The sequence below is a fragment of the Prionailurus bengalensis genome, chromosome B3 (genome assembly GCF_016509475.1).
Source record: "Prionailurus bengalensis isolate Pbe53 chromosome B3, Fcat_Pben_1.1_paternal_pri, whole genome shotgun sequence".
NCBI classification, from domain to species: Eukaryota; Metazoa; Chordata; class Mammalia; order Carnivora; family Felidae; genus Prionailurus; species Prionailurus bengalensis.
In genome coordinates, this window is record NC_057355.1 from 68,041,522 (window position 1) to 68,066,398 (window position 24,877).

The window sequence follows — 24,877 nt, forward strand, 5'->3', positions numbered from 1 at the left end:
TGCCTGGTGACTCAGTAGGTTGAGCATCTGACTCTCGATTTCAGCTCAGGTCATCATCCCAGGGTCACGGGATCAGGCCCCGCCTCAGGCTCCACACTGAACATGCAGCCTACTTAGAAGTCTCTCTCTCTCTCTTTCCCTCTGCCCCTCTCCCACCCTCCTCTAAAATTTAAAACAAAAACAAAAACAAAAAAACTTTAGGCCCTAAAAAATCATGACATCTTTTGCTTTCAGTTTTGTTCCTCACCCTTGCATTAGTTTCAGAGCCTGATTCTGGAGCTCACAGCACATTGCTCTGCCGATTTTGGATCTAGTGTATAGGAGTTCACTGAATTATCTCCAGAAGAAATGCTGAGTCATAAGGCTGTGCAAGCTCAGAAGAGGCTATATTTAGGTGGGTATCTTGCCATCCAACTCAGCAACGTCTCAGTTCCCATCCAGAGAATCTGTTCCTCTCTCCAAAGATCAAGACTCTGCTTTTTCAAATTCTCCACAAGTGTGTGTGTGTGTGTGTGTGTGTGTATGTGTTTGTATTTAGGTGGGAGAAGAGGGAGAAAATCCTCTATGGCTTCCAACACTTACCAGACATGTCTCATAAAGAAGGTGAGTCTCTAGTGAAAGAGAGGAGAGGAGTTTGGTTTGTGGTTTGATACCCATCACCGAAAGGAATACAGCTGAAATGGGGCATCAAACAAAACTGCAGTTTTGCCATCAATGCAGCTATCATGGCAGCAGCTTCCACAAGATCAAGATGTTGGAGGCTGAAGGGCTCTGAGACAAATCTGTAAGCCAGAGAGCCAGGGAGTAAGTCTGTAGGGAATCCTATACTTACCATATTATTGAACTAGTTTAGGAAAAAAAAAAAATCTTTCATAGAAAAAACATGGCTATATAAGCTTCTAAGAGGTTTCAAAGACGTGCCACTCACTGCATCAAAATATCCTTATCATTTAAGGAGGCAACCTCAAGCTGAAGATCAATTACTAGATGTGCCAGATATCTTCAGCATCAGCCCTCCAGATGCTCTTTCCAGCCTCCTGATCTGCTCCTTCCCAAGACAGGCCAACCTGTACTTTGCATCATCTCAGGTCCCATCCCCTGCCTTCTGGTTGGATTCCACTAATGGGAGGTAGTAGCAAGAGGTAGGTAGGAGACGTGAGGATGGGAGCAGAATGAAGCAGAGTGAGGTCAGAGGTCCCTCCCTGTATGACCAAGGCTTGGCAGTAGCTCCTTCCCTCTGGAAAGGGCCACACAGCCCCCATTATACTATAGCTACAGCTCTCGCTCTCTCTCTCAGGGCTCTGGTAGCTTTTCCCTTCTCTATCCCTTTAAGCCAATGGCTGGTAAGGATCCCCACTGTTACTAGCCCTGGGGAGACTTTACCATCCTTTGTTGGTTTCCCTTGAACCTATCTACACCCTTGTAAGTAGCCTCTTGGTTAAACTCCCTGAATAAGGCCCAATCAAGTATGCCTTCTGTTTCTTGTTGGGACCTTGACTGACCCCTTCAGCATATCAAGGGTCTCCTTGGGGTGATTCAGAAAAGTACAAAGGCCAATGGGGAGTAAGTTAGAGACAATGCAGAGGTAAAGCTCGTCCTTTTTCCCACTTTCACCTATCAGCCAAGGAATGCATACATTTAAGGGAGAATGGTAATAAACAAGGGCTATAAGGAATCCTTCTGAGATTTTGTCCCAGGTCGTAAGTTCCTGGCCTTAATGATCTCTGGATGAAATGATCCAGAGAGCTTTCTTCGTGCTCATCAGAGTACAAATGGTTTCTTGCATAAGTCATCATTTTGCTGACACTAAGAAAGCTAGGTAACTATCTCTTTTCCAACAGAGGAATACATCTGAGTTTCTCTTATTGTCCTAAACAAAACTAAGTGGGGACATCCAGACAAACTGAGAAGGCTGAACCATTTGGGGAAAAAAAATGAGATGTTCAGGATCTGTGGAGAGTCAGAGTTCCGCATAGGAGGTCATCATGGCCAGAAGATGATTGTTGTATGAAAGAAGATGTTGAATCTAGGACGTGGGACTAAAACAAAACACCAGCCCAAAGGAGGAAGGACAAGAAACACACAGTGGACTCCTGAGACCTGGGGAGCAAGGAGTTATGGCAGGCAGGCCCGGAGCAAGCAGCAGAGATCCTTACTAGAGGCAACTGGTGGGATGGATATAGGCACATGGTCAACATTATAGAAAGGTCAGCAGCTGATGTCATTTTCCAGTCCGTGGAAAACAAGTGAAAAATGACTAAGCTCATCCTAGTAGAGCCAACAAAGAAGACCCACTCAGAGAGGGCATGGGGCTCCTTATTGACCCCACAATTAAGGCCCACATTAGATCCGCCTTTCTGAATAAGGAAAGCCCATCAGTGCAGGTTAGGAGCCCATGGGCCAGAAACAGAGGAACAGAAATAAAGCAAACATTGCAACTAAACTGATTTATTATAAATAAAGCTAGTGTTGAAATGCATTCTTCTACTAAGATAAAAAGCCATACAATGAGAACTCTTCAGGCAGCTCCTTCACAAAAAGGAATAGCATCCTCATCTTGCTATCAACATTTGTTTAAGTAAAACTACATAAAGCCCAACATTCCTCCAAATATCAAAGATCAAAGATCAAAGATCAAAAGAAAGGAGTGAGTCCCTGTTAGAAACTTGACTGAGTATTTTCTGTGCAACTTACAGGTGAAAAAGCAAGGTTTTGAGTTCCTTTTCTTCCTTATGTCAAATAGCTCTTCCATTGTCCCTCCCAAATTCACAATTGAGTCTAGTTAGGATGGTGATCAGCAAGCACCTAAAGTTGAAGCAGTGAGCAGTTGAAGAAAATACACATAAAATGGGAATGAAGCACACAGTAAGTCAGAAGAATTCACTAATTGAAGATGGAGGACAACATACACTCCTTAATGAGGCATGAATTGTAGTCATGTTGGAAAGGAAGAGCAAGAGGGAGAGAAAGGCTAGAAGGCTCTCACTCCTTAAAGTGAAAGGAAATTTGGGAATTCGATCTTTCTTAGAAGGCTGACCTTGACCATCACAGTTACATCTTCAGAATTTGAAAACATATTAATATGGAACCTATTATATACAGAGTCTGTAGTAACACAAAGATAGTACTTTTCTTGGCCAAAAAACAATTCTTTTCCCATGTTGCATAAAAGATCCTCTTTCCTGGAATTATTAATTTAAACATATATATGTTAGATATCTATCATATATAATGATGCATAATAATTATATATACATGTGATATATAATAATATATACATGTATGTGTTTATACATAAATATGTAATATATGAATCAATGTATAGTATCTATACATTTATATATACATTTATAATATATAAAATGAATGTCCATACAGCTCTATATCTATGTATAGATACCACCCATTTTATTCCTCCATTCATTGAAGAGTAACCGGTTATCATGTTCAAGGTCCTGTGTCTGATGATGAGAAGGCAGAGGTGCATAAGATGTCTTCTTTATCACAACTTAGTGGGAGAAGCTGTTACTATGTATCGAATTAAAATACAATATGACAAATGCTATCAGAGAACAATATAATTAATAGTTGCCCAGTGTTCATTTTGTACCTTGTATATACAATTATTAAAATCCATAATACATTAGTCTGTCTGGAATTATTACATGTGCCCCCATAATCTCTTCCCCAGCTTCTCAAAGAGGATCTGTGGAACCTTTTCATCTGGACCACAATACTTATCACAGTGTCCAGCAAGTGTTTGGTGTTTTAATGACGATTAAATAGATAATTCTATGAAAGTTCTCTGAAAAATATAAAATGTGACACACATACAGACAGCCATAATTGTTTATTCTGTGGAGTTAAAAATAGAAAAACCCATTTAAAATAACCCCTTTAAAAGATAAAAGAATGCCACTATTTTTCTTTACTAATTAGAACATTGAGAAGAAGGTAGATAGCATATTAACACGTCCAGGCAAAATACACTGAAAAGGACCAAAGTCTACTGGAGACCTAGTGGTCAGATTCTACATGTTTATTTCCTGGAAAATTGTGAAATTTTCATCATCCTAATAATTGTGTTGTGACTTAAAAAATTAAAGAAATCACCACATTCCAGCTTGTTTAGTATTTCCACAGTGGAAATAAATGATAATACAGGTTTTACTGAGAGTTTCCATTTGTTGAACACAGCGGGTAAGTTGGTGGCAGCTGAGCTCTGTCGATGAGAAATCAATTTGGGTTAGACTGATAAGGAAATTAAACCGCTGTAGTGTATCAGAATGTGGTAACGTACCTTTAAATCTTGGCCTTCGTGATTTATTGAAAAGAAGGAAGTGACTTATTGGAAAGGAGGAAGTAAAGAAGAAGACAGCAGCGAGAGGAGTTAATGATGATGAAAGATGGAAGACATGGTCGTGAAACCAGCCGGTTCCTTCCTTCAGTTTTTGCACCTGTTTTATTGCACTTAAAGGGAGAACACCAAGGTTTGTTTTGTCTTATTTTTTCTCTTCTTTAGGCATGGGGGAAAAACTAGGGAAAGAATGATGGTAAGATAGAAATAAGAAGAGAGAGTTGTGAGTAAAAATGAAAGAATTAATGAAGAGCAAAGACACAGACACCTGAGAACTTAAAAAAAAAAAAAAGGAAGGAAAAAAGAAAATGGGGCAGAAAACAGGCAGAATTGGTCCTTTTGTGTAAAGTACCGTTGCCCCAAATCACAGGACAAATACCTTGATAATGGTTTAATACTATGGTTTTCCTTCTACTACATTATGTCCATCATTCTACTTCCTGTTCTAAAATGCTAAACACCAAGCACCATCATTCCCTCCTTCCTCCTCTAACCTTTAGCGTTTTCACAGTTTTCTTTAGGCAAGAATTTCACGACCAGGTATCTTCAAGTTTGGAGCAAATGGGTGGGATTATTTTTTCCAGAACAAGAACAAGCAATTCCATGTGGGAAAACAGATGATCAAAAATTAAGAGTGGTCTAAACTGTTGGAGTCCCAGACACTCTGAGATTTTAGAAATGGCTGACTCATAGGCATCACCCCTAAAACTGGGATAAATATCTCTGCAGGTTACAGAGTCGTAAAAATGCAATGAGTTAGTGTTCCTAAAGCCACCAGGGACAAGGCACATAGCAAGAGGTCAGCAGTTGTATTTTCAATGAAGATTTGTGCTTGAATTGTTTTAATAACTGAAGCATTAAAAACTTAAATTCTGTGGGGCGCCTGGCTGGCTCAGCCAGTGACTCTTGATCTCAGGGTCATGAGTTTGAGCCTCCTGGTGGGTGTAGAGATTATAAATAAATAGACTTTTGATTATAAATCAACTTTTTTTTTAAACTTAAATTTTGTTTAATTTGGGGAAATGCTTATTCTTTTTTTAAACCTTCTTATTCTTTAAAACCTTTGAGATGTAAAATCCACAAAACCAAAGCTATTCCAATAGAGATGTTCAAAAGAGTACTGAGAACGTCCCTCCTAATGAAAACCTGATCCAAGATATCCCCCTTTTTCAAAGGAAAATCTGACCTTGCACTCTTTTCTAGCATCATGACCTTATAATATTTCCTGTCAAGAAAGATCTCCAACCTTCTACTTTGTAACATTCATTCAAACAGCACAAGGCATGAAGGCATCTCTCCAACTTTCTCCTTCAGCCTTTTTCTTTCAGGCTTCCGATAAGGAGATAAAATGGAGATAGAGTAGGTAAATGCTTGTACATCTAGCTGTCTTGATAGTGAAGTATTGTAGAAATAAATTCACGATGGCAATTTCCTCAAAGGGTCAAAAACGAGCCAAGTAATTTAATTTTAAAAGTGACTTTAAGACAGGAAATCAGGAGTTGGTTTGTGAGTAACCCTGGGAAGGCTGAGGATTGCGGTGAAGGCACAGATCGTGCACCACCCCAAACTTAGTGAGGTCAAGCCTCGCAAAGGAAAGCTCGTAAGCCCTTTGTAGAACAATATCTTACTTTCAGGCCTCTGCCTGTCAGTCCTCTGCTCTGGTTAATATCATCAAGGGAATCCTTGCCTGACAGAATGTAATTTAGGATCTATTAAATATGATTACTTGGCCTTGAAAATGATGGATATTGGACAGAATTATAGAATCACTTTACAAAAGAAAGGTCTCTTTTACATCCTTTCTTGTGGAGCCTAAAATGAAGCCTGGGGAAATCCCTCAGAGGGGTTGTGGCATTTATAGGTTAGGTTTATGAAAAAGGGAATTGATATTCATATTAAAAACTGTGAAAATTGAGCAAGGTGAAGATAGTGAGCATGCAGACAGCTGTGACGTGTGTCTGAAGGGTGAGTGGCTTGTTGCCCAACTGATTTACTTGCTTTAATTATATTAGTAACGTGAAAGTCGACATGATTCGAAACAAGCTCTTTGGGTTTTTCATTCAAATACTAGCCCCCAGTGACCGCTTTTTATGGTCTTCCCAATTTCCAATTACTTAAAATGTTCATAGCTGAAATACTTCAGAGTTCACTGCTGGGTTTGCTTTGGAGGTGGCCTCGGTTTGGGTTTTGATTTAATTACATTTTGTTCCTGGTTATAAAAGTAATATATGGTCATTGAAAAAACTACAAAACATAAAAAATTGCAAAGAAGAAATTAAAATCACTAATAATTCTGCCACCCAGAGATTGTCATTAACATTTTCTGTATACCTACTAGGATTTATATATATATAACATAATTATATATATAATTTTTATTACTTAATTGATGTAATATCATAATATTGTTTACTAAAATTGTTTTAACTTAATACTGTAGTGTGACCATACCCCCATATTTTAAGTATCATTCCATAAGGAGATATTTAGTGGTTATATGCTATTCATTGTATGTATATGCCATCAATTCTTTTTAAGTTTATTTTGAGAGAGAGAGAGAGAGAGAGAGGAGCATGAGAAGGGGAGGGGCAGGGAGAGAGGGAGACACCTGCTGCCAGCACAGAGCTCGATGTGGGGCTCGATCCAAGGAACCATGAGATCATGACCTGAGCGGAAATCAAGAGTTAGATGCTTAACCAACTGAGCCACCCAACCCCCTATGCCATCAATTTTTAAATTGCAATTGGCGAGAATTTAGAAGGTCTATTTATATTTTTTCCCATTATCAGATAACTCTGTATACCTCCCGTGTTATTTCCTTAGGATACATTTTCAGAAGAGTTACTATGTCCAGCCTTTTTACATGTGGCAAATTTCTCCTATCATGCAAGGTCTATATTACAGTAGACTACATCTTCTGACTATTTTTCTTACCAGGACCAAAACAACGAAGGTAGTAGATAAAATTGAGATTATCACCATTGTATTTCTAATTGGTAATGAATTTTGTGTTAGGGATAAGGTGGGAGCAGCATTAGAACTTTCAATTATCTCAAAAAAAAAAAACTAACACAACAAGGAAGCAGGAAGTGGGGAATGCAGAATTATTGTTTAATTGGTTATAGAGTTTCAATTTTGTAAAATAGAATTCTGGTAATGGATGGTGGTAATGGTTGCACAACAATATTAATGTACATAATACCATTAAACTATACATTTAAAAATGATTGTTAGTAAATTTTACATTATATGTCTTTTACCACAAAAAAAAAACAGAAATTGGGGGGAGAAAATGACTAAGCGAATGAAAAAGATCACCACTACTTGTGTTGCAGAGGAGCTCATTTGGAAAAAGGAAATAGGCCCTCCATGTTCCATGACATGGTTCTGATATTATGGTAGGTGAGGCTATAATCATAATTAACATTTATATGGTACTTTATAGTTTACAGGTGCTTTTGTACACATAATTTCATTGACATAACAGCCTCATGAAGTAGTTGATTATCATCATTTTGTATATGAGAACTCTGAGACAGCTCAAATAACTGCCCAAGGTGATATAGCTGGCAAAGAGAAGAAGCAAAGACATCATTCCAGGGCCACACCCCCTTGTTTAAACTGTCTCCCATGAAATACACTACCAAGATGGTGGCAAGGCTATTGTGCTGGCAAAACTATCAAGTGTTTTCATTTGACAAGTCAAATGTGTCATTTGTAACTGAAAAGAGCAAACCTTTAAATAGCACTTAAAAGACTTAGCTTAGAAACACTTCTTTCTGTAACAGCTTTGGATAAGTAATAAAACAGTAATTTTACTAATATTCATAACAAATAATACTCCCCACTGTTGAACCCTTATTTCATGTTTTTGGCACTTTTGGATATAGAGTTAAGTTTTTAAATTCTCCCTCTCTAATATATTTATCATCCTAAAGGGGAACACATGCAACATCACCAGGTATCAGTGTGGCCAGGCAAGGTCATAGGGAGAGGAACTGAGCCCACAATAATTTAGAGTCAACAGTTTCTCTCTTCACTATCTCCCATCCAATTAAATACAAAAATAAATGTTACATTTTTTCAAATTAAATATTAGCATAAACATAGATTTTTTTAAATGTAGATATTCCCTTGCTCCCTAAATTTTCTTCACGTATTTTTTGGGTGCAGGATCTGATCAAAGATTAACAAGCTGTTATTGGCTCTTATATCTATCCAGTATCATCTTCAATTTTGATAGATGATTCCTCCAACTTTTCAAGATTTCGTAGAGTTTTGTCTTTTATGATTCCTGAATAATTGAATCTAACAAGCAGTAGTTTTGGTAAACAGAAATCTGATCTGTGAGATTTATTTTGCCTGTGAGCCCATTTGTCTTTGGAATTAAAAGTATCAATAGATATCATGAACATTTCTTGTTCTCATATATTGACTAACCTCATGCCTTTAATACACTTTTTATGGACCTGCTCTGTGCCTAGTTCTACAAAACTAAATAAGACATGGTTCCATGGAACTCTCATTATATTAATAAATAGAAAAACTAACACATACTATTAATTAAAATGAAATAGAGTAAGTGCAATACTATAAGTATATGCACATACTCTGGGGTCACAGAAGTATTATATTTGCTCCTATGAGTAAGAGAAAGATTCACAAAGGAAGAATCATCAGAGTTGGGACTAAAAGGATGAAAAATTTTTCTTAAAGAAAGGGATGGGAAGGTTTATGCACATATATTATTTTGTCCCTTGTTTTATGATTAGATATTTTTCTTCGATTATAGTATGAAATCACACAATATCATATACTCTGACTGTAACATTACAAACATCTTTAGGGGCACCTGGATGGCTTAGTCAGTTGAGTCCAACTTTCGCTCAGGTCATGATCTCGCAGTTAGTGAGTTCAAATCCCCTGGCAGGCTCTGCTGTCAGAGCAGAGCCCGCTTTGGATCCTCTGTCTCCCTGTCTCTCTCTGCCCCTCCCTTGCTCTCTCTCTCTCTCAAAAATCAATAGACATTAAAAACATCTTTAGATTTCATAGCATTCTCTGTAAATTCACCAAACTATCATCGTTCACTGCACCTGCCATTGAGTAGAATTCATTGTTGATCAATAAACATTAAGCTTAATTGTGAAGCTCCTTGATTAATTTACCACTGCACTGGTAGTGTGAGGATGCCCAGCTGCAGGGGACACCATTTATATGAACACTTCCCTTGGGGTCCCTAGGCAGTCTTCTGCATACTTATGGATTTATGGTATTTATCTCCCTCTACTTTGTACACAATTCTATTTTAATACTGCATTTTCCTTTCCAGTTGAACTATACTTAACGCAGTAGAATTTTAAGAAAAAAAAATTCTTCCTAGTATTTATGATAGCTACTGATCCAGTTAATTTGGTTAAATAGAATTTCTGGAACAGTAGTTATGATTTTCTAAGATACTGTATCATCGCCTTTCTTAATTTCTTATGCTACTTATATAATATGGATCACCGCACAATGTAAATCCCCATTATATACTTGATGTTGATGGTTTCTGGTCAGTTGATGTATGCCAGGTTTTTTCAGAAATCATACCAGCTTTGAGATTCCTGAGCAACTATGCTGTATGTTCTTCTTTAGCCATTAATTGAATTTTGAAAAGGAATTTGATATATTTCTAATTTCTTTTTTCATGGTAAATCAGGGCATAAATCATCTATTCTCTACAATCCTGAATGGTATCAACTGTGCTTGTTCTTTGTTAATAAATATTTCAAGTTATCTTAAACTATGCTTAGATATTTTTACATATCTCAAACAAATGGATAATAGACCAATAGTTAGATGGTTCTCCTCTACAATCTTACTTCTTGTTTTTTCCAGAGTTTTATATTGGATCTCCTCTACCCCATTAGATTCCTTTAACTTTGATCTGTCTGCCTAGCAAGGACTCTAAACAATAGCATTCTCCTTGATTTAGATTTTAGCCCATCAGAGGCTGTGTACTTTTTGAAGAAAAGGAAATTCACTTAAACAGAGTGGTTTGCACATTAAATATTAGCTCATAAGAATGAGTTCTGCAGGACTTTCCAGCTCTAGGATTCCGTGTGTATAATGGCAGAATGAAAACAACAGATTGTAATTGTATGAATGTCATCTGTGTTATGTCAAAGAGAAAAACAACTTCGTCCTGAATCAGATCAAATAGAACAGTCCAAAAAATTTTAATAGAGGTGAAAACTTAGCCAATTAATTGAATTGGTTAGATATTATTTTTCAGTGGTTAGATAACACATACTGAAATTAAATTTTCTAAAAAAATATTAATTAGTACCTTCCCAAGGGCTTTTTTTTTAAACGTTTACTTATTATTTTTAAGAGACAGAAGGAGACAGAGCATGAGCAGGGGAGGGGGAGAGAGAGGGAGGGAGACACAGAATCTGAAACAGGCTCCTGGCTCTGAGCTATCAGGACAGAGCCCGAAGTGGGGCTCAAACCCATGAATTGTAAGATCATGACCTGAGCCTATCAGACGCTTAACTGACTGAGCCACCCAGGCGCCCCATTCCCAAGGGCTTTTGAATCCCATCAGGTTTATTTTATTTTTTGGAGTCTTTTGCAATATGGCACACCTGTGCTGAGGGGTCTGCACAGAGTCATGTGTGATCTCCCCACTATAATATTTCTGTGTGGGGTTTCTCACATATTGACCTGCCCCCTGACAAAACAGGAGGTCATGGTAACTAAGAAACCAGTGATTTTGCCCTGAACACAGATAGAGGAAAGCAGATTTTTCCGTCAGTGGATCAGCCTTTTTCCAATTTTTAGTGGAGAACTTCTCTGTAAATTATTCAGGAACAAACTGAGCCTTGGTCAATGCAAAACCAAAAATATCAATGAATTATATTTTAAAACTTGAAAAGAGCGGTCGCTTTCCTGCATTCAGGAAAATATGTCCAGCTTCTTGTAATTTATATGCAGTTGCAGGGAATTGCCTAGAGTGTTTCATTAGCAACATGTTGTCCCCTGCAGGGGCAATAATTCACCTAGTACACTCTTATTCTCTTCCTAAGCAAATCTGGGGATGAATAACAATAATGATTTTTATTTTCATTTCAGTCTTTAGAAATCCTCCTTTATTCCTACTCTGCTCTAGTTCTCTGGAATGATGAATGATGACCATTTATAACCTAGCATACTGAAAGTGTCATGATCTCATCGTTCGTGGGTTTGAATCCTGCGCCAGGCTCAGTGCTGGCAGTGTGGAGCCTGCTTGGGATTTTCTCTCTCCCTCTGTCTCTCTGCCCCTGGCCCACTCACTCATGCATTCTCGGTCTCTCAAAAAAAAAAAGATTAAAGAAAAAGAAACGCAAATTCCCAGGCACTATCCTAGTCCTGCTGAGTAAGAAACTCCAGGCCCTTCTGAGTTTTATAAGCCCTCCAACTGATTTTGATAATCGTTTGCATAAGAACCACAATTCTTGCTCTGCAGTACTGATACACCTTCACTTCCTGTTCACTCTTCCTCCCACAGACCCTTCAGCCTCATTTCTTCCTCAGAGCTTGGTCCTGGCTCCTTCAACCTCCCTCTTTGCATTCTTCCCCCCAGGAGATCTCACTCATCCCTTAGTGGGATCTCACCCATTTCTAAAAGAAAAAATCTATTGACATGGAGTGATCATTACCTAATAGCAATAGCCTCTTCTGGACTTCTCAGTAAATGCCAAATCTCACCTCAGTGACCTGTTCTTTTCAGAAGTTTCTCTAATGCTGAATGGACTCATATTAAACCTCTTATCTGATGGTAATAAAAGTTAACCCTTGTTGAGCAATTAATATGTACTGTCCCAAACATATGTGTATATTATGTCATTCAATCCTCACTACAACTCTATGAGGCAAGTAACATTAATAATCCATTTTCCGGGTAAGCAAATTGAGGCACAAAGTAGCTAAGCGAGAGCTCAAGGTCATACAGGCAAGAAGTAGTAGAGAGTATATTAAAAACCAAATGGTCTAAGAGATGATTGTTATTCAGCAAGTAAGAAAAACCTAGTCTTATAAAGCAAACAGGAAATTAAGCACTTTTCCTTCTGCCATATGAAGGCCATAATGGAATTTTTCCTAAAAGATTGTCTTAAAAAGCAGGAGATGCACCTTAAAATTTATGTATTCTAAATTAGGGGTGGGGGGGGAGAATTCCCCCAGGCAGTGACCTTTATTACTAAGATTTGATTTGGAAGCCAATTTTTATAGCTCAGTTAAAAACTGCTAAACCCAGTCACTTATATAATAGAAATGCTGACATGACCTTAATTCTAGAGGTGCAAAGGGTATAATTGAATTTAAGAACAATGTACCTCATCCATTAAGTCATTAAATAGATCGTAATAATCTGACACATTTGGTAAGTACTACATGAAAGTGGTTAACAATGGTATGCAAATAAAATGAGCTTACACGATTAGCTGCTGTATTTTCGGTTGTGTTTGCCAAATATAACATTAAATTACAATACAGTCATTTAGAAAATGTTATGGCAATATAATTTAAATGTTCCTGAACATGATGCCAACATAAAGAAAGGGAATGTTAGAATCTCCAAGATATTGCCAAGTGCCTGTGTGTAATTCAGATAGCTTTATATTTACAGTTAATAGAATTAAACTTAATCAGGAATACATCCTTTTGAACCAAACTTCTGGAGTTGCCCTGGTGAGATAGTGCATCTGATTGAAAAGTACATATAAAGATGCCAACTAAATGCTAAAGTCAGATCATTCCTCCCCATAGATGAATATTTGGCACTGCTGAGAAAAAAACATCCAGATGTTTGGCATCATATAGCCAAATACCTAAATCCAAGTGAAATCATGAGTTAAACACACACTTAGGGAATTGAATCAATGGAGACATCCAGTGAGGCTCGTTTTAGCTCAAACAAAATAAAACAAAGCCAAAACAAAATTTCTTGAGGGCAGGGCTAGAAATCTGAATTTTCAATTCATATTGTCTCAATTCTTCATTTAATCTGACTATTTATAGGACCAGTAATGAAGCATACTAATCATTTCAGTGTAATAGAGAATCCAGTAGAGCAAAACACTGGGCTTCAGAACTCTGACAATTATTTTAATCAGATCTTCTGTTTTATTTCCTTATGCAAATGCTAATATAACAAATAAGAGTTAGTAAATAATAGTATATCTAATAAATTATCCAGGTTCTTACCTGCTGGTCACAATAATTGCTAATATATTCAAAGGCCTTATGTTATATTTATACATGGGCAACAAGCCATGGAAATGAATATACGCATTTATATAAGAGATATATAACATGGTGACATAAAAATCAGAAAGGTCAAAAATCGCTGTCCTAGTAAAAGAAATAAAAATAATTAAGGGTTTAAATTGAATATAAGTGACTCAATTAGTAGGATAGATCAATTACAACAATGACTCCTATTTTCTCCCTTCTTACTACATGTCTGTACATCTCTTGCCATCATGATGTGGCATTTATTTGTCCCACCTCTTGAACTGAACTGTCCTGCAACTTGACCTCTAGAGTGTGGTTGATATGAGGGGGTGTCACAGTTAACAGAGGCCTCAAGAGACATTATGCACCCTCACTTACTCTCTTGTTCCTGTTCCTTTGCCCTGAGAATAACTCCGAGCTAGCCTGCTGAAGAATGAGAGATCCTGTGAAAAAGACCCAAATCGTCCCCACTGGAGACATCCTAACCCACCAGTTTAGCACAGATGCATAAGCAAGACCAAGAAGAGCTGAGCCTGGCACAGACCAGCACAATCCACCCCGCTGATCGGTAAGGCTTATGGAAAATAATAAATGGCTGTTTTAAGCCAATGGGTTTGAGGTGATTTCTTATGCAGCAATAGATAACTGATACAATTAGTGTCAGACAGTATTTCTATAGCAAAATAATGCAAATATGGTTATCTCTAAATATTAATGATTCTTGAATTTACATACATTTGTGATATTTTTAGAGCACTGTCACAGTCTTGCTTGTGTAATAAAGAGGACAAATGTGATTATCCCAATTTTAAAGATAAGACAATTAGACAGGAAAATGAAATCACACAGCCAGCTATTACTGAGGTGAGGAGTAGGGGTAAGGATAGAGTAAAGTGTAGAATCCAGTTCTCTCTAAATCCACATCAATTTCGAATAATCCTTATGATCTTAGCTGGCTTCACTGTGAATTTGACTTGAGGATAAAAATATCAGCATCATGGTACCCCAGCTAACATGGCAGGTTCCATCTTCACCATTAGAAAAACTACGGTATCACTGCCTCCAAAAAAATCTACTAAAACAGAAAATGAAAATATCCCCCAAAACCCACAGGAAATTTAATATTAATTGTTGTTCTTGTTATTATTTTGTTGTTGAATGTCTTAGGCTTCTGTGATGTTTATCCTTCATAGAGATAACAAGGGAGCAGGAGGAAAATTCACCTCTCTTACTTTAATGTCAAACTTTGAACTACTTAATAAACCAATTAAATGAAAGATTCAGAAAGTACCAATCTTTACATTGAGATAACCACTGAGCAATCAATGATAATTAAAAAAATCAATTGGTCTTCTGTAGTAATTAAATTTGTCCACTTAGATATAATTGATATTGTTCGCAACTAATTATCCAAGTAAAGGCTCTGAGGGACTCTTAGAGACTAAAAGATTGAGCCAAAGAGTCTTCCTAATTTGAAATTGGACCAAATGCCATGTTTTCTCAAAAACCGATTAAGTCTTCCCTAGAAACATAGTATTGAACAAACTCAGTCAGGAAATCAGTATTAAATTAGAGGCAGTTTAGCATACTATCTTGTACTCTCTGTGTGACCGAGGGCTAATCACTTAACCCCTGTGTTTCAGCCCCTTCATCCATAAAATGGAGATAATACCAATGTCTACCTCATGGAGTTGCTATAAGCATAAGTTATTAGTAGTAAAATATTTAGAACAGTAAGATGTGTGTTCATGTCATTATTAGTTGTCCCTTGGTACCCTTCCGAAAGAATGGACAGATAGTCACCCATCACAAGTTTATTCCCAGGTTTTATTCTCACTTGTGTCTAATTCCTGTGGGCAGTTTATATTCAAGGATTACTTCCACCCTTCCCATCTTTGAGAATCAATTGTTCTTCTTGAGATAAAAGGTGGCTAAAATAGGGGAAAAGGAAGTTCACATGTGCCGTGTGGCATATCTGATTACAAGTTATTAAGCCCATCCTTCCCTCTCTCTCATAAGCAATTCATTTCCCAGCACCATAGGGGAGAATAATAAAATAAAATACAGGATGATCTCATCACTGATGCTTAGCATTTGTATATTCACTTAAAAAGGTGGCAGAGCAATTTACTACAGCCCTCAGGCGGCCTAAATGACATGTTAGCAAGTTATATAGATACGCTATTACCTATTTATTCTGAGATTCAATGCAAAAATGTCAAGGAGATCCCTACTTAAGTACACTAAATTACTGACTCCTGGGGCTAGAAAGTACTGGGAGAAGCTATTAGCTATTGAACCCATCTCCTGGATAAGAATCTATGGCGCATATAGATGCGAACCTTTCCGAAATCTAGAGAAAGCTATTAAACTATCTTCAACGTTAAGGTCCTCACTCTTCCAAGAAATTCTTTTCAAGGTGTTCTGGCGTCAGCATAAGTACATGTGCATTTGTTCTCTCATTTGATGGTATGAAAACAGCTGGTGAGGCTTCTGACCCATGCAGCATTTCTTTGAATTCTCTCCTTTATCCCAAACCTGTATTTCCCAGTACCAATAGTGATGTGGAGAAGAAAGGCAAAAGAAATGTAGATAAAATTAAATTTCCTTATAACCTGCAGCCCACTGACAAATACTGGAGACAGGCACATTCCTTCAGGAACTCCCAACTGTCTTAATGTTAATGCTTTGCTAGAGGGAAAAACAACCTTAGCTTGACCATAGCTAGGCCTCCAGGATCCGGTAAGTCTTCTTTAACATATGAAAGTCCTTTTAGAAACTTCCCCATCTTTACCTCCCCCAACTCCCAAGTGTATAATCAGTTGCTCTTCACAATCCCAGTGCAGGGTCCTGTCCCTGTGCTTTAATAAACACCATTTTCACATCAAAAATGTCTCAAGAATTCTTCTTTGGCCATTAGCTCAGAACCCTAACACTTCAAACCACATCAATAGCACAGCTTCATCTGAATAACATCCACTTATCCTATAAGGATTATTGTCTTCTATCCAATAAGGTTACTGTCTTCTAATATGAGATTAAATTAAGAATATCCTATACACTCTGATTCTGAAAATGCAGTAATCATCACTTGAGCTTTGCAATCCAACTATGCCTTCTCTAACCTTCTAAAATATCCACCGATCAAATAAGCATTAATCAAAAAAAGTGTATCTGAGGTCAGATACATCTCTATAATTACTTCCAATAGTGAGTGAGTTAAGCTATCTGGCCAAGAATCAGAACTCAAGCAGGCCAGCAACAGATGAAAAGAGCACAGTTCATGGCGTTGCCCGACCATAAGGCAAGCTGAGGGCAAAGCACAAGCTAGCACTCCTCCCCAGGTGGGACATGTGTGATATTCCTCAGGCACTCCTGGGTGACCAAGAACAAAGGAAAGGAAAGAAAACAAATGGTTAACTGATAGAGATCATAGTAATGCAAGACATGAGTCTTCATCAGTGTACATATGTCTTAGTAAATTACAAGAAAAAGGCAATCTTATCAAGAGCCTAATCTCCAGAAACCTATACACTCAGTTTCCTGGAGTCCTAATATCACTCTCCGCTCACTAGTGATGTGGGGGAACAAAGGCAAGAAAGAAATGGCAGGTAAAATTAAATTTCCTTATAACCTGCACCCCGCTGACAAATACTTACGGCAAATACAGAGTATAATATTTCTCCAGGAACCCCCTACTGTCATAATATTAATGACTTACTAGAAGAAAAACAACTTTAGCTTGACAATAGCAAGGTATCAGGTATCTACTGAATCCTTTTTAGCATATCAACTCCTTCTGAAGACCTCCCTTTTGTCTTTACCTCACCCAATTCCATAGTATATAACCATTTACTCTTCAAAACCCCAGTGCAGATCTTTCTGCGGGTCCTGTCCCCATGCTTTAATAAAATCACCTTTTTTTGCACCAAAGATGTCTTCAAGAATTCTTTCTTGGCCATCAGCTCCTAACCCCCATCACTCCAAAACCTCATCAATGGCACTTTGGAGTTCCTAAGTAAATGCAAAATTGAATACAAGTAGATGTATGAGTAAAATATAACCAAAAACAAACTGTCAAGTTTTGGGGGTTTTTTTTTAGATTTTATTTTTTTACTGAAAAACAATATTTTTTCAGTGTATATTAATAAATATGAATTTTAATGACATTGGGAAGAAATGGAGGTAGATGCATGTGCTCAAGCTGCCATTTTGAAACCATCCTCTTAATACCATAATTAAATAATTAATAATTAATTAAAAATTCATAATTATTAATATAGCCAGACAACAAGAAAAGGAGCTAGTATCAGACCAGAAAGTTGCAAGAACTATTAGACAGAAAAGCAGGATAAAAACTAAAAGAGAAAACAGAATAGGGAAATCTGCAGCCCAAATAATCAAAAGGTAAGAAAAGTCTTTCTCTAGGAAGCCATGGTCCTGGGGTAGCTCTTTCTGCCCATTAGGCCTGTCCCTGTGCTTTAATAAAATCACCTTTTGGCACCAAAGATGGCTCAAGAATTCTTTCTTGGCCATTGGCTCCGGACCCTGAGGACCCCACTATCACCCCAAAAATTTCATCATGTAGCGCCCACCTCTGACAGGCAATCTCCACCTCAAAGTCTGTTTCCAGGGGACAGACCTATGATACTGACTTAGCCTTATGAAATATACCTCAAGGAAACAAAAGAATTGATGATTATTTCTCAATAATAAATAGAAAAAGAGTAATGTAGTAAAACAAACACCATTTTGCAGACTTCTAATTAAATAATGGATGTAGGTAGGGGAGCCTGGGTGGCACAGTCGGTAAGGCGTGATCTCGGTTCAGGTCATGATCTCACAGATTGTGCATTCAAGTCCCACATCAGGTTCTGCACTGATAGTGTGGAGCCTGCTTGGGATTCTGTCTGTCCTTCTCTCTGCCCCTCCCCTGCTTGTGCATGCATGCATTCTCTCTCTCTCTCTCTCTCTCTCTCAAAATAAATAAGTAAACTTAAAATTTTTTTTTTAAAAATTAAATAATGGATCTAAGCAATGATCATCTGGTATCACAAAAAGAGAGACAACTGGATATTATATACCACATATTACCCACCACCATCTACGAAGAACTCTTGCAAAAAAAATTTAACCTGAATTAGATTACATCTCCATATCCAACTACCAGTTTATAAGTACAGGGACAGAAAGCCATGTTAAATAATACTATAGAGATACAATTTTTAAAATCTGGAATGTAGAAGCCTCAACCAGATAACCAAATTTCCTCAATAAATAAGGGAGGGAGAAACCTATCAATATCCTATCTAGTGTCTGATCCAAAACAATACACACATATAAAAAATCATGAGACAATCAGAGAAATCTGAACCCTTATTAGATAGTTAATAATATTAAAGAGATGCTATTAATTGTTTTAGGTATAATTATAGTATTACACATACATTTTCTGGATCTTTATCTTTTTACAGATATATACCAAATATTTACCAATGAAATGTTTTGATGTCTGAGATTTGCTCTAAAATCATTGAAGAAGTGGAGGTGAGGCAGAATGGGTAAAGGTGCAGATAAAATAATACTGGCCATGAGATGATAACTGTTGAAGCTGACTGATGATACATGGAAGTTCATAAAAATACTCCTATTTTTTGTATACAGTTGAAACTTTCAATAAAAAATAAAATAATATAGGGGCACCTGGTGGTTCAGTCAGTTGAGTGTCCAACTCTTGATTTTGGCTCAGGTCATGATCCCAGGGTTGTGGGATCAAGCCCCGCATTGGACTCTGTGCCGATCGTTGAACCTGCTTAAGATTCTCTCTCCCCCTCTGCCCCTCTCCCCTACTTGCATGCTCTCTCTGTCTCTCTCAAAATAATAATAATATAAAAACAATCGCACTGAACACAGAGCAGAATGAATGAAATGCAGTGCTCATGATTTTCCACTATGTAAACTTGCAATTTATTTGCCTTCAAATAAAACATACTAATAAATGGTACTGAACTATATAATACAATAAAATGACCAAACTGATCAAAATCCTTATTGATTTAAGGTTAAGACACAGAGAGCCCAAAAAATACATGAAATAATTGAATAGATATGTTAAATCTTAATCTCCTGGATGAAATTATGAGTAAAAAAGAATGGCTATTTTGAAGGAAAATGTAATTCTAAAGACACAAAATGATAGCATTCAACTCACATAATCAATGATACTACAGAACGAATATTTTTAAGAACATTTAATTTTTCACTATGGAATAATTAGAACAGAACTTAGGGAAAAAGGAGATGCTTTCTACTAAAAGTTGCCTGATAACATATAGGACACCAAGTTAAATTTGTATTTCAGATATAAATAATAAATAATTTCTTAATATATGTCCCAAATAATTTTATTTGCTATATCTGGCAATCCTAATTCTTTACTTTTTTTCCCAGTTTTATTGAGATGTAATCGACATATAACTTTGAGTAAGTTTAAGGTGTACAATGTGATGATTTGGTATATGTATGTATTGTGAAATGCTTGTTTTTTTAAGTTGATTTTTTTTTCTTCCACCATTTGACTACCTGTGCTAAAATGTTATCCATATGGTGCTTCGTTAAGGCAACTATTATTTAAAACTTCTCCTGTTAAGAAGCCAATGGAGATTTCTAGCACTGTCACCTTGGAGATGGCAGTCCTAGTACAGGTATTTAATTTTGAGATCTCAAAATACCAGCAAAAAAAAATTATCCCCTAGAGAATGAGGAATCTGGAAAGTGTTTTTGACAGATCCACCACATTCTTACCCCAGCAAACGCTGCTACTTTGTTCTCTCTCCTCCTCCCCTTTCCCTTGCAATAACACACCAACAGTATTAATCAACCAGATAATGGTGGTGGTGAGTGGGGGTTGATGAGGGCTCCACTGTACAGACTGTGCTGACTTGACCAGACATATGGCTTGAGGTGGGAAAAATAGGAAACAGAATATGTCCCCTTAGTCCCAACCACAGCCCTGTAGAGATGACCCCATACGTTCTATGTCTCCACAACTGTGCACTCACATTGTTTTTAAAGTACTTTCCTACACTTTCCTTTGCTACTCAGAAAAGCTCTGAGAGATAGATAGGCATCAAGCAACTGGCCAAAAGTCACACACCTTGTACTCTTGATTCTCATCTCGGGATTCTTGGCATCATCATCTGCATAAAGTAAGTTGGGCTTTGGTAAAGTTAGGGATTCTATCCACTGGATTTCCTGTGAACTGATCACAGTTCCAGTCCCAACCTTTGATTGTTCTAAGTGAGAGGCTCACTAGGCACACAACCTCACATCCTCAGCTCTTTCGATCTCATACATATATATTTTTAAATGTTTATTTATTTATTTATTTATTTTGAGGGAGGGGGAGCGTGTGAGCAGAGTAGGGTCAGAGAGAGGGAGAGAGACAACCATGAGATCATGACCTGAGCAGAAATCAAGAGTTGGACACACAACCGACTGAGCCACCCAGGTGCCCTAATCCCCATACATATTTAACAAACCTTGGATTCCTGTAAGGAAACAGTGAGGGACAAGACAGAAAAGGTCCTTGTCTTCCTTGAGCTCACACTTTAGGGGGAAACAGGCGAATAGATATGTAGTAACAATAAAAGGTGATGAGTGCTACAACAGAGAACTGTCAGGACATGCACTAAGAGTCTGTAACCTCCATGTTGGGGAAGCCTCCCAAGAAAGGAATGCTTAAGCTGAGACCTGCAAGACTAATAAGATAGATGAGGGGAAAGAGGATCAGAGAGAGCAGAAGAGTATTCCAAGCAATGGGGTTACATGTGCAAAGATTTGGAGGAGAAGAAAGGTGATGTGGGCATGGTGCGAGAGATAGGGCAGACCCAAAACATGGGGATGCGTGAAGCAGGTCAATGATTTGTGCCTCTTTAAACAAGTATACTTAATATATCTGCTAAATATTTACTTAGAGGAGAAGTTGATTCACCTGGAGAAAAATCGGCAGAGAGGACACTGGTGGCCCCTCAGTTACTCCTCTGTAGTCCTAAACAGGGATGTCCTTTGGCCCCTAAACTTCAAAGTCGCTCAGCCTAATAAACGGTCTGCACTTAGCAGGACCTGCTCCTTAGAACCAGTTTAATGACTGTCTTTATTACTGATCTATACTCCTGAGGAGCAGGGTGGGGGGAGGTTCGTGTCCTCCTTCCCATTCACTACCCCAAAGTCTCCTTCTTTTCAACTATAAAGCCAGTCCAGTTCTTGCTGAAAACAGTTCCCTCTACCTTGGTACATTCACATGTTTTGCTTTAGCACCCTTCCCAGTTGGCCAGCTTTGCCACCACGTGAGAGAGGCAGATGAGCCTGGAGAATCTACAGGGGCCAAGAGGAGGGCATTTTGTGCGGACTGTGAAGTCACAGGTCGGTCCTCCAGCGTCTCCAGGCCCCTGCACCAGAACGTGTCCAGCCTCACTGTTGATTTAGGAGAGACACTAGGGGATGAAGCAGCGGCCCTCGAACCACCCCAACAGCAAATCAACAAGGCTTTTTAAAATTACAGGTGCCTTGGTCCTATTCCTAAGCTACTAAATCAGAATTTCCAGGGATGGAATTTAGGAATTTGTATTTTCAACATTCTTCTTGAGTGAGTCTGATGTTAAAAAATTCTGGGACTCATTGGACTTTATGGTAAAAAAGCACAAATTTCAGAGCCAGTAAAACCTAAATTCAAACTGTAGCTCCAGAATTTATTAGCTGTGTGATCTTAGATTGAGAGGTTTTTTTTTTCCCTCTCTCTCTGAGCTTCAGTTTCTCAGGTTTAAAAAAAAAAAAAAAAAGAGGAAGGAGGAGGCAGTGGAGGAGGAAGAGGAGAAGAAAGAAATAACATTACTTATCTCATATTATTAGAGGATTAAATGAGAGCATGACTAGCAAGTACAGGACACAATAGTCTGTAGATGAAAGTAGTCACCTATCTTACCTGGTTTTACTTTACTGGGAATGCCACTCTCATTCTGCTACAATCCCCATCTGCAGCCCTACTTACTGCCTTTTTATTTCCCAAGAACCTATCTTAACCCTCCTCTAACTTACTAGCAACTTGCATGGGGAATGACAAGAGAGTGGTCATTGCCCACGAGAAAGGGGCTGAAATTAAAGCTCTAGAAAAAGCAGTCTGTCTATACACCCCTCCACCCCTACTTGAGGCCGCACCTCCGGCACAAAGACTTTCCCAAAAAACTGGCCATCCCTCCTGATGACTGGATCGAGGTCGATTTGACTTTTTCTTACACATCGGGGTTAGCATATACAAAGAGTTCTGAAGTGGTAGTGGCATATATACTGTGCTCTTTTAATGACTGAAAGTGACTTTTAATTATTTACAGGCATATCTGTTTATTATTAAGAAAAAAGTTGCACATGGAGACATATATCAATTTTTTTCCTTTAACATAAATACTTAGATTATTTAGCACATTTGTCAGGATTCAGTTTTAAACTTATTTCCATTTTCCTTACAACATCCTGATGAATTAGGCTAGAGTACATTGTTTCTATGAAAAACATCTTTTCCTAATGGCAAAATTAATATACTGTACAAACCAAGAAACAGACTCTTAACTATAGGGAACAAACTGATGGTTACCAGAGGGAGAGGAGTAGAGTGATGGGTTAAATAGGTGATGGGGATTAAGAAATGCACTTGTGATGAGCACTGGGCACTGTATGGGAGTGCTAAATCACCTGAAACTAATATAACACTGCTTGTTAACTGGAATTAAAATAAAAACTTAAAAAAAATTACTATACTATATGTTCATTAGACACAACTTGGAAAATAGTGAAAATACCACATAAAGAAAATTAAAAACTTGTCTCTAATAACCACCTAGAGATAAGAAAATTAACATGTTGATGTACTTGTCTCAAGTAGTTTATAATCATATATTTTATAAAATTGGCATAATTCAGTATATATAGTTTCTGAATCATACTTTTTCCCTTAACCTTATATTATAGCTTGTTAGTTTATTGCTAATCATTTTCAAAACTATAATTTCTAATGTTGATAGTACTGTAGTATATAAATATTCCATAATCTATTTCCCTGTTACTGGACACTTGGGTTTTCTCCCCCTATTTTTGGTTGCCATAAATATTAAGAGCTAGACTTCTTATTTCTGTATACCTTGGGGAAAACAGAACTGCAGAGGTTAAATGGTTTGCTTCAAGGCTAGGACTGGAATATAAATTCTGGACTCCAGCCTAATTCTCTTTTTCATGGACCAAACTTTAATTTGTCTTAAAACTATTAATCAATACTTAGATCATACTTGGCACTTCAATACATTTTATTTACTAGTCTTCATACTTAAAGTAAATATTACTGACAATTTAGGAGGGTATGAATTGAATTATATATATAGTCCCAAAGTGGGGGTTAATGAGGGTGAAGGGGTAATTCAGAGTCCCTACAGCCCCCTTCTTTGTTTCTACCTTTCCTCATTACACCAACTTCCCCAGATGGATCACCCAGTAGGGATAACATCACTTTCTGGTTTTGATTCATAAGAAAAGATAAAGTTTCTCTGCTACTCAGCATCACTACCAAGACATCAGCCCTTACATATTTCCCCTCTTTCTTCACCTGATTTCCCAGTTCAGTTGCCTCTCTCTCTCTCTCTCTCTCTCTCTCTCTCTCTCTCTCTCTCTCTCTCTCTCTCTCTTTCAAAGTCTAACTAGTCTTTGGTTTCTGTAGAAACCACTGCTATTTGCTGTTCTGTCACATCATTAAAGATATACTTACAGTAGAAGAGCTATTCTGTGTCCATTCTTCTTCCACATTGCTTAGAGTTACACTTTAATGGTGTTCAGCACCAGGTCATGGAAAAAATCCAGTCCTAAGAACGTGGAAGCACAAGTCACAAGTGTTCAGCTCAGCTCCATTACACCTTGTGGTCTAACCTTGGGCAAGTTACTTGTCTCTGTGGTGTCTATTCCATCTTTATTAGATGATCTTGAAGATTTCTTCCAGTTTGACATGACATACTTTGGAACAGTGTGGTTCTTTTAGAACATCTCTTGAAACTTGCCTGTTTAAAAAATAACTTGTTTGAAGTGACTTCCTTCTGGCTATTAAACATCTTTGCTTCCATTTCTTGTATAGGTCCTACACAAGAGACAATGCCTGTATGAGGGTTCTGCCCAAGAGTTTTCTTATTGGTAGTACTGCTCTTGATCTAATTAACCAAGGCTTCT

At 37.7% G+C, this 24,877-nt stretch overlaps 1 long non-coding RNA gene across 1 annotated transcript in view; it reads left to right on the forward strand.

Annotated features, from left to right (window-relative positions):
• Positions 1 to 5,340: 5,340 nt before the first annotated feature.
• LOC122468813 overlaps positions 5,341 to 24,877 on the forward strand; it is a 38,267-nt gene continuing 18,730 nt past the window's right edge. The window contains exon 1 of the long non-coding RNA XR_006293324.1: positions 5,341 to 14,183. This is a non-coding gene — a long non-coding RNA (uncharacterized LOC122468813). The remainder of the gene's footprint in view (positions 14,184 to 24,877) is intronic.